Here is a 10711-nt window from a genome sequence, read left to right as displayed (position 1 = left end):
CTCGACCGGGTAAATCCATAACCGAAGCTTTTTCTTTTTGTTTTGACCGTCTGTCCACACTGAAGCGGCGTTTTCCTCCCCTGAAAACGAAGCTTTTCTAAAACACTCTCCAGAGTGTTTAAATCTGGAAACACCGGTTGGCCATTGTGGTGTGTACGGGGTAACCGGCTAATTTTAAAACTGCTGTCATGACGTGCCGGAACAAACGGTGGCCGCAGCACGGCATTTCATTGTTTTCTTGAACGCAACCTCCAACACCACAACAATATCTGACAATAGATGTGTAACAGCCTAATGTAACACTGTATGGAAATACAAGATAACACTGATGCAGACATATTTTATACATTTAACAAGGTGCTTTATTAATGTATTGCTTGTGCAAACATTCAATAGATGCAATTGTCACTGTTGCCCAGTAACTCATTTTATTGCACATGTTAAAGACAGCAAAATAATACACAAAGACATGGCAAAAGTAAAGGCAAACAAATGAGGTAACAGCAAATTTCACTTTTGCCCAGTAACAAGCCTTATTGCATTTAGTCGTAGCTGTCGTCCCTTTCATCGGTGAAGAGACGATGGCTGTAGGAGATGTTTCTGAACAAGTGCGCACCAAGTCTTTCATTTGGCAATTTCCTTTTAAGTTTTTCCTCGTCTGTAACTGGACAAACGCGCACCAAGTATACCGTTTCCTCTTCACTTGTTTTCTTGTGCATGCCCAGTAGGAAGAGATTTGCCCAAATACCCGTTTTAATGTAGACGGAGGTGTTTTCTAAAATGCCTGGTGTGGACGCCTATCGTTTTTAGGCAAAACTGGTGTTTTCAAAATTAGCAAAAGATGGCTCCACCATCTTCTCCTCCCCTCCTGCTGTAGACCAGTTAGGGATAGTCAGCAATGCTTCTTGTCTGATAGGTCATATCTAACCAGACTTATAGAGTGTTTTGTGGACGTTACCAGGAATGCTGATGAAGGCAAGGCAGTAGGTATTGTCTACATGGACTTTAGCAAGGTCTTTGACAAGGCACTGCATTGGAGGTTGGTCAAGAAGGTTCAGGCGCTCATCATTCAAGATGAGGTAGAAAATTGGATTAGACATTGGCTTTGTGGGAGAGTCAGAGAGCCGTGGTAGATGGCTGCCTCTCTGACTGGAGGCCTGTGACAAGTGAATTGCCGCAGGGATCGGTGCTATGTCCTTTGCTGTTTGTCATCTCTATCAATGATCTAGATGATAATATAGTTAACTAGGCCATTAAGCATGTGGCTGACACCCAGATTGGAGGTGTTGTGGACAGTGAAGTAGATGCAGAGCTTGCAGAGGGATATGGACAGGCTAGAAAAATGGCAGATGGAATTTAATGCAGACAACTGTAAAGTGCTGCAGTTCAGTAGAACCAGCCAGGGTAGGTCTTATGCAGTGAATGATCGGGCACTGAGAAGGGCTGCAGAGCAAAGTGATCTGGGAACACAGGTCCATAATTCCTTAAAAGTGGTGTCACAGTTAGATAGGGTTGTAAAGAAAGCTTTTGGCATATTGGCTTCATAAATCAAAGTATCGAGTATAGGAGATGTTGAAGTTGTATAAGATGTTGGTGAGGCCCAGTTTGCAGTATTGTGTGCAGGTTTGGTCACTTACCTACAGGAAAGATGTAAGTAAGATCAAAAAAGTACAGGGAAGATTTACAAGGATGATGCTGGGACTGGAGGACCTGAGTTACAAGAAAGGATTGAATACATTAGGACTCTATTCCTTACAACATAAAAGATTGAGAGGAGATTTGATAGAGATAGTCAAATTATGAGGGGTATAGATAGGGTAACTGCAAGTAGGCTTTTTCTATTCAGGTTTCTTGCTGTATTTTTCTATAACTCTATGACTCTACTCTATCAATCTGTTTTCTCCGACTTAGCTGTCCATTTGTCTTTCATTTATGTGCTTCCGAAGAGTGTTCTTAAATGCCCCTCGTGTAGCTGCCTCTACCACCACCCTAACAGGGCTTTCCAAGCACCCAGCGCTCTGCGTAAAGAATCTGCCTCTGATACTCCCCCATACTTTCCTCGAATCACCAAAAAAAATTTTCCACTTGAATTAACCATTTCTACTCTGGGAAAAAGTTTCTGGCTATCCACAGGATCTATGCTTCTTATTATCTTGTACACCTCTATGAAGACACCTCTTATCCTTCTTCACTCCAAAGAGAAAAGCCATAACATATTCAACCTATCTTCATAAGACATGTCCTTTAGTTCAGGCAACATCCTGGAAATCTCCTCTGCACCCTCTCTAAAGCTTCCACATCTTCCCTCTAATGAGGCGACCAGAACTGGGCACAATATTCCAAGTGTGGTCTAACCAGAGTTTTATAGAGCTATAAAATTACTTTGTGGCATTTAAGCTCAATCCCTAACTAATGATGACCAACACACCATGCATCTTCTTAACCATCCTATAAATTTATGTGGCAACTTTGAGGGATCTGTGAATGTGGACTCTAAGATCCCCCTGTTCACCCACACTGCTAAGAATCTTGCCATTAGCCCTGTATTCTGCCTTCAAAGTGGACCTTCCAAAATGAATCACTCTAAGTGAACACCATCTGCCACTTCTCATCCCAGCTCTGTGTCCTATCAATATTCCACTGCAACAAACAACAACATTTTTTGTCTCTTTTTTTTCTCTCTTTGTCTACATCTCTCAATTATGCCTCCCACCTTGCGCTCTTGTCATCTTTCACTTCTCCTCACTCCACCAATCATATTGGGCTCCTCCCTCACCATTCCACATCTCTTCTTTATAGTGGACAGCTTCCCTCTCTACTCTCTTTTGCTGCTGCTTTTTTAAAGCCGGGGGTCTTTGGGCTTCAGTGTTTCTATTGTTGCATGGAGTTTCTTTGTTTCATGGATGTCTGTGAAGAGGACAAATTTCAGGTTGCATACTCTGATATTACATGTACTTTGAAACTTGAAACCCTGATACAGGACTTCCAGCCAAGACATGATCAATTCCTTCTCTCCTCACAAGTGCTGCTCAGCCTATCCAGATCCCAGCACTTGCATTCCCTTGCCTCCCCACTGATTCTTTGAGGTACTTTCTCCCTCATTACAACCCGACTCCTGCCTTTTTTCAATATCGTGACAGTGGGCGAAGAAGAAGGAAGTTACAAAGAAGGGTCACTCCACTCACTCTCATGGTGCAGACACCACCCAGGCTTTATGCTGCATGTAATTGATATAAGAAGCTGGAGCACATGAAATGAAATAGGACACAACAGGTCAGCAGAATGTGAAGTTAGAAATCAGCACTCAGATTGGATTGGCTGACAGAATATTATTGACTGTGATCGGACAAATGTCTGGTGTTTACTTGTGTAGCCCCCCTGGCAAGCCTCAGGGTCGCTCGGCTCGCTGTCGTCTAGGGAAACAGCCCTCGGCCCCGCCAAACTGGGTAATTAGTTTGTGTGGATGCTGTGTGATGTACCCCACCCAGCCAAATAACAGACAATACGCCAGATACGATTAAATGAATTACAGTTTATTGATATTACTGGAACTATATAATTAATCGAGATAAAATATAAAAGGAAGATAAAAGGCACCATGCTTATCAAAGTTCAATCTCTTCGTGCACAAACAGTTGGAGCTCAGGACCCTCCTTCTTCACCCTGCGATCCCCTCAGTCCACCTCAACCTGCCACCTGGGACTAACAACGGTGGTCGACCAGACGCTCCACACGAGTCCATCTCCATCTCCTCTCCTCACTGAACACCTTGGACCCCGGACTCCTGCTCGGGGTCCGACCCTGTTAGCCGACTCATAGCACCTTGTCCCTCCTCTCTCTCTCTCTCTCTCTCTCTCTCTCTCTCATGCCTTCTGCCACAAAACCTGCGCATCACAATAACTTACAGACACACTAGAAAGAATAACATCTATCCCAATTGTTTCGTTCGTTCTCTTATCAATAACATAATCCAAACAAACTGCTAGCGGGAGGACTTTCTCAGCAGTTAACATAACAAAGAAGCCACTTTAATTAGCTTACGCAGTAACATAAAAGAAGAAACCCCTTATTCTTGCAAACCATAACAGAAAGCATATAGCCAGAACTGCACTCTACTTGAAGCACATCCCCTCCAAACTACAATATCAAAGGGAAAGAATCCAAGAAATCTGGATTTTTATGCTTATTACTGGGTAAAAAATATATAAAACCATTCTGAGAAGAGCTCATGACTCCAATTTGGAGAGGAAAATAAGAGCATAGCATTGACATATCAAAGTATCTTTAATATGAATACTACAGTTTACTGGTGCTTCAATATCTTTGTCTGTGATCTTCAAAACCTACATGCATTACAGTTTAGTGTTCTGCATTTTTAATTTCTTGCATCTATGTTTATAAAGTTCCGATGTAAGCAAGGCATAATTATAATGGTTATGTAGATGCTTCTATTATAATTAAACATATGCATGAAATCATGAACATATGGCAGAGTTGCTGCTAAAGTGATTCAAAACAGAGGGATTTAATTGACCCATCATACCCCTATCAACCCTTGGAAATTATCCAGATTGTTCAACACCAGTGCTCTTTACCCACAATACTACACATTTCATTTTTTCCCAGTTCTTGATTAAATTTAACAAGTTATTTTTGAGTTGTGTGCCATCACATTTTAAAATAATTTCTGGAAATAGTGGATCAGGAAGCATCAGTGAAGAGAGATTATGGTTCAGATCAATTACTTTTCTTCATAAGATAATTACAGCAGTTTTCTTTTTATTTCAGATTTCTATCATCTGCAATTTTTTTATTTCTTTTCAGTAATATGTATTTTTTGCTGATCTTACTGAGGGTTCTTTTGTCAGTCTTCTTAAATTTAGTCATTCAACTTTCTGTAAATAGGTTCTCCTTATTTGATCCATCTAGTATCTTCAGTTTTTACACATCATTTTTTAAGCATCTTGAAAGCAGAAAAGTATGTTATTCTTTTAAATATAAATTTGAATTACCAGCTACAGAAATAAAACTGCAATTGCTTTCATTTTGTTTACATGGTCACATTTTCCATCATCCTTTTACATGGAACTATGGAGAGAATAATTACAAGTTCCACTTGAGTTTTCTCTTGTGAGCAGTCGATGGCTTGCTTTCTTGGCTGACAGCTGGGTTCATTACATCTGGCAATGAATAGCATTGATAGAACAGGCTATTTTAAACTGATCTGATCCTGTGGTTGAACTGGCCTTCTGTTCCTGAGAGAGTGCTTGCATGAAGTCTCAGTTTGGACCTAAAAGACTCAACTGCTAGTAGGAGGAAAGATTCAAAGGAGCAAATAAAATCCGATCAATCCTTTATCAATAACGGAGCACCAGACAAAAAATGACCCTCCACCAAGGGTGATGACACATCAATGGACACCACAGGTACAGTCATGTTCTTGAGAATTTAATCAGATTTTTGAACAGCATAAATGGACACACTAGAATGCGCCGTGCATGGCAGTTATCGTATGCTATAGTAAGCTTGCATGGGTATTTTGTCATGGGAAGCCCTTGTTACATGACAGCAGTACGTACTGAATATCAAGGAAAATATAGTGTCAAGTAGGGGACAAATTCAGAAATTAAAGGTGCAAAGGGACTTTGGAGTCCTCGTGTAGGATTTCCTAACGGTTAACTTGTGGGTTGAATTGGTTGTGAGGAAAGCAAATACAATGTTAACATTCATTTTGAGAGGATTAGAATATTAAAGCAAGGCTTTATAAGTATAAAGGCTGATTTATACTTGTGTGTCAACACGACGCCGTAACCTACGCAAGTGGCCTACGCGCGTTGTGAGCATTTATACTTGTGCATTGGTGTGTCTGTGTCACTCTGCAACTTGGGCACATCGAGCATGCGCACACATCTGCCCCTGCAAGGCTTCATGGTCATGGTAGTCTTTCTCGGGGTAAACAAGATGTGAGTGTCTCTTTTCGTAAAAGTGAAATGTGTCCTCCATAATTTCGGAGGTCTGTAAAGCTTTATGGAAAGCATTGCAGCCAGAGTTCCTTCCCTGCCCTTCAGTCACCCAATGGGAAGCTATTGCAGCGTAGGAGGAAATGCGATGCTACCAAGCGAACCAATCACAGCTGTTGCGGTCTGCGTTGCCGCGACATGTAGTTACATTTTGGGAGAGGTGCATGTCAGGCTACGGCGTAGAGATCCTGTGTAGGCTCTGCGTAGGGTTTGCATTGAGTTGACGCAGAAGTATAAATCAGCCTTAACCCTCTCACCTGGGCTTGTATACATATTCAGCTCATTAGCTACAGTGACTCTGCTAACAGCCACGTGACTCAGCAGGTCAGGTGGGTGTGACTTGGGCTTCAACCAAACAGGAACGTTGTGATGTTCTGGTTAAGGAACTCTATTTGAGTGAATGCTGTGAAAATACTGTCCATACACAATTATCAGTCAGCAGGAAATAACAGATCGTACACCACATAAAATTATAAAGGAAGTATATTTACTAATTTCAGCTTTATCAAACAGTTAATATGAAAAAGAAAAGAAAAGGGCTCATTATCGTTAAACCAGTCCAATGTACACATAATGTTGGAGGTCATACTGGAGTATTTGAGGGTGTATCTCTTTATTATATGACCTCTTCCCAAGAAGGGAGCACTAAGTGATTGCAGCAACTGGTACGACACCACACTTTTGTCAGTGCCCAGCAAGGTTCTCAGCAAAGGCAATGTCCAGTGGATTACAGATGCTGTCAATGTGTGCCTGAGGAAAGAGCACGGTGGCTTCAGGAGAAACAGAGGCTGTGTTGACCAGATCTTCACACTGCGTAGCATCATAGAACAGTGCACAGAGTGGCAGAGGCAACTCTATGTGAATTTTGTGGACTTTGAAAAGGGTTTTGACAATGTCCACAGGGAAAGCCTCTGGCAAATTCTCAGATCATACAGGACCCTTCCCAAATTGTCCAGCTTATCCAGAGTTAGTATGCTAACTTCACCTGCACAGCTGGGGCCTGCAATTTGAGCTTTGAAGTCAAGACAGGAGTTAGTCTGTGTGTTGTCAGTGATATTATTTAACCTGGTGATTGACTGGGTTCTGAGGCAAATGATGAAAGATAAGCAGAGAGGTATTAGGTGGGCTTTATTCTCTACTTTAGAAAACATTGACTCTGCAGATGACCTTGCATTACTGTCACATACATACCAGCACATGCAGGAGAAAACTCAGTGCCTGTGTACCTTCAGTGGACAGATTGGACCCAGTCAGCTAGGAAAAGACTGACACCATGAGCCCCAATGTAGAGTCATACAGCATATGGCATTGACTTACCCAGCAGCGACAGACTCTCCAACCCGGGCAGCATCGTTCGGCAGGGTGGTGGGATCAAGGACGACACCCAGTGCAGACTCAGCAAAGCTATAAACATCCTCAGATCAATGAGCAACATACAGAGAACAGCCAAGTATGGCGTCCACACCAGGGTGAAGCTGTACCAGAGCTGTGTTCTGTCCACACTCTTGTACGGGTCAGAAAGCCAACACATGACAGAGAATGACCTTGCCAAGCCTCTGTCATTCCACACCATGAGCCTCTGGAAGACCCTCTGCATTTTCTGGCCAAGAAAGATCCCTAACCTTGCCCTACACCTTCAGTGTCACCAAGAGGACATGGCCACAATCATCAAGAGGAAACGCTGGAGGTGGATTGAGCACATGATGAGAAGAGACGCCAACTCCATCATCAAGACAGCTCTTCATTGGACCCCTGAAGGGCGGAGGAAACGTCGGAGACCAAAGACAACTTGGCTCCGTACTGTAGAGGTAGAAATGAGGACCCTGAACCGCACCTGGAGCACAATAGACAACATGAGCCTCAACGTAGAGTCATACGGCGTATGGCATTGACTTAGCCAAGGACAGAAGGAGATAGAGGACCTTCATTGATGGCCTAAACGCCAGAAGCATAACAGACAGTAAGTAACTGACAGGAACATGGTACCTGGATATCCACTACACACTCTCAAGTGAGAAGGTTCCCACGTGCTTTATAACAGGGGTCCCCAACCTTTTTTGCACCGCGGACTGGTTTAATATAGACAATATTCTCGTGGACCGACTGACCCCGGGAGGGGGGGGTGCTCAAGTAGGGTTAAACTCACCACAACATGTCTTTTACAGTTAGAGTTGCCAACTTTCTCACTCCCAAATAAGGGACAAAAGTAGCAGTCAAATACGGGACTGTGTTTACCCCGAGAAAGACTACCATGACCATGAAGCCTTGCGCGGGCACCTGTGTGCACATGCGTGACGTGCGCATATGTGACTTGCGCATGCGTGTACGTGCCGATTTTTTTTCTCCGCAAATCGGTTTTGGCTTAATCTTCCCGACTACACTGTACATACATCATTTCTATTTTATATGGGCTGTGTATTTATCATATCATTCCTGCTTTTACTATATGTTAGTGTTATTTTAGGTTTTATGTGTTATTTGGTGTGATTTGGTAGGTTATTTCTTGGGTCTGGGAACGCTCAAAAAATTTTCCCATATAAATTAATGGTAATTGCTACTTCGCTTTACGCCATTTCGGCACGAAAGGTTTCCTAGGAACGCTCTACCTTAGCAGGGGAAATATGGGACAAGGGCGGTCCCGTATGGCAGCGGTCCCCAACCACCAGGCTGTGGCCCGGTGGTTGGGGACTGCTGTTTTATAACCTATATTTTAACCTAAACAGCTAAGGATTTTACAAAGTCCATGTACATAAAGGTGTCACAGTGTCCTCTGTTGCATGGCAAATGAGACCAATGATTACGGAGTGAGATGAAAAACTAAACTAGATGAAGGAATTGGTGGATGAGATCTAAAGAATTAAAGGTTTTGAAAGAAGGGGAGGCAAGATTTCTGCCTTAAGGGCACAAAAGCTAAAGGCAGCTTTCACTGGACATAAGAAATAGAAGCAGGAGTAGGCCATCTGGCCCTTCGAGCCTGCTCCACCATTCAATAGATGATGTCTGGCCATGGACGCACCTAGCTGCCTTTTCCTCTACTGTGCAAAAATCTATCCGACCTTGTCTTTAATATATTTACAGAGGTAGCCTCCACTGCTTCATTGGGCAGAGAATTCCACAGATTCACCACTCTCTGGGAAAAGCAATTCCTCCTCATCTCTGTCCTAAATCTACTCTCCTGAATCCTGAGGCTCTCAAGATTCCACGGGAGACCACTGGAGACCGTGGGAGTTCACATTGTTACAAACCAGATACTGAAGGGACACTATTCCTTCCTCTAAGGCAGCTGATGTCAGGAGCGGTATCCTTATGAAGAGTCACTCCACAGCTACATGCACAGATCTGTCTTGCAAAAAATGGAATATTCAGTCCTCTCTTGTGAACTTCCTCTCTTAGACAATGTTCTAAAACAGAATATTGTATATTGTATATTGAACATCTTATATTCCGTCAGGGTAGCCTCCAACTTGATGGCATGAATATTGATTTCTCCATCCTATAAAAAAAATCCCTCCCTCAACCTCTTCTTCTAATCCACTCTCTGGCCTCTTACCTTTTCTGACCTGTCGCTTTCTCCTATGGTCCACTCTTCTCTCAGATCAGATTCCTTCTTCTCTAGCCTTTTATTATATCGGCCCACCTGACTTCACTTATAACCTTCAAACTATCCTCCTTCCCCTCCCCACACCTTTTCATTTTGGCAAACTCCCTCTTTGTTTTCAGTCCTGAAGAAGGGTCCCGGCCCGAAACGTCGACTGTATCTCTTCCTGGAGATGCTGCCTGGCCTGCTGCGTTCACCAGCAACTCTGATGTGTGTTGCTTGAATTTCCAGCATCTGCAGATTTCCTAGTGTTAGGATTTTATCTTATTAAGCAGCTTCATGTGAGGCACTGAATCAAATGGTTTCTGAAAATCCAAGTAAATGACATCCACTGCCTCTCCTTTGTCCACCTTGCTTGTTACTTCTCAAAGAATACTAACAGATTTGTCAGACAAAATTTCCCTTTACAGAAACCATGCTGATTTTAATTTATTTTATCATTTGTCTCCAAGTACCCAAAACCTCATCCTTAATAATAGACTCCAACACTTTCTCAAACACTGAGTTTAGGCTAACTGACTTATAATTTCCCTTCTTTTGTTGATCTCCCTTCTTAAAGAGTGGAATGACATTTGCAATCTTCCTGTCCTCCGAGACCATGCCATAATCAAGTGATTCTTGAAAGATCATGACCAATGCATCCGTTATTTCTTCAACAACCTCTTTCAGGACTCTGGGATGTAGTCCATCTGGTCCAAGTGACTTATCCACCTTAAGACCTTTGAGTTTGCCTTGCACTTTTTCCTTTGTAATTGCAATGACACTCATGGACCTCTAGCATACAGCCAGTGTGTTCCACAGTAAAGACTGAAGCAAAGTACTTATAAGTTCATCTGCCACTTCTTTGTTCCCATTACTACTTCACCAGTATCATTTTCCAGTGGTCCAGTATCAACTCTCACCTGCCTTTTATTCTTTATATAACTGAAAAAAACTTTTAGTATCCTGCTTTATATTATTGGTTAGTTTGCCTTCATATTTCATCTTTTCCTTCCTTATAGCTTTTTTAGTTGTCTTTTCTTGGATTTTAAAAGCTTCCCTATCATCCAACTTCCCATTCACTTTTGCCACCTTATATGCCCTTTCTTTGGCT

This window comes from Mobula hypostoma, chromosome 16 (genome assembly GCF_963921235.1).
Source record: "Mobula hypostoma chromosome 16, sMobHyp1.1, whole genome shotgun sequence".
NCBI classification, from domain to species: domain Eukaryota; kingdom Metazoa; phylum Chordata; class Chondrichthyes; order Myliobatiformes; family Myliobatidae; genus Mobula; species Mobula hypostoma.
Note: the sequence above shows the minus strand (reverse complement) of the source record.